Genomic DNA, 860 nt, shown 5'->3' with positions numbered 1-860 from the left:
TTGATTGCTGAGTTGTTTTCATGCAGGTTCCCGTTACTTGGAAGTTATATCATGGCGGGAGGCCAGGTCTAACTGAGTAACGGTTTGATTAGGTAATAGTTGAGGTTATGTTGATTGAGTTGATAGCATGCTTGTTATTGCTTGAGAACCGTAGTAGCATGCTAATGGTTAGGTTGATTGGTTAGTTAGCGAATGCGGAATGCTTAGATGACATCGCTAAGTTGTGGATAGTTAGGTATTCTGGAATTAGTCTTTATGCTAGATTCTGGAATATGATTAATTGTGTTAATTTGTGATTAATACTATGAACTTTGTGTTATTTTTACCGGGTTTAGTATTAATCGTATATTGGCCGACAGTATTTGTGTAACCCACAATGCTAGGCATATTGGGGTGAGTTAGTGTTCCTTCAGACCTCGTACCCGGCGGGTCCAAGGAAACCCCTTATTCGCTGGATAGGGAATACTCAGACGAACGGAGTCATGTCCTATGGCTGAGTATTACAAGACGGTGTAATGTGGCAGTGACCCGAAGGACTGTGGGCTGTCGCGCGGTGACCCGAAGGACTGTGGGCCGCGGTCGGTTGAAAGTTCCTTCTTCTGGCCTTTGTGGTAGGAAGATAGGATATTGCTGATAGTGAAGGAGGAACATAACGTCACCAGGGACCGAGTTTGTTATATATATTATATCATGTTTCGGGTTATTGAACCCTGGTTTAAGTCGAGTTTGAGTTTGGTCATGAGCTAATAATTAGCATATTGCTAGTTATCTTGCTATCATTTACCGCCGCGTATTTCTGATATTATTGAGTTGTGTTGTTAGGTGAACCTCTCGCTTTAGATTGTTTGGGGTGGGATAGC

The sequence above is a fragment of the Brassica oleracea genome, unplaced genomic scaffold (genome assembly GCF_000695525.1).
Source record: "Brassica oleracea var. oleracea cultivar TO1000 unplaced genomic scaffold, BOL UnpScaffold00779, whole genome shotgun sequence".
Lineage (NCBI taxonomy): Eukaryota > Viridiplantae > Streptophyta > Magnoliopsida > Brassicales > Brassicaceae > Brassica > Brassica oleracea.
Note: the sequence above shows the minus strand (reverse complement) of the source record.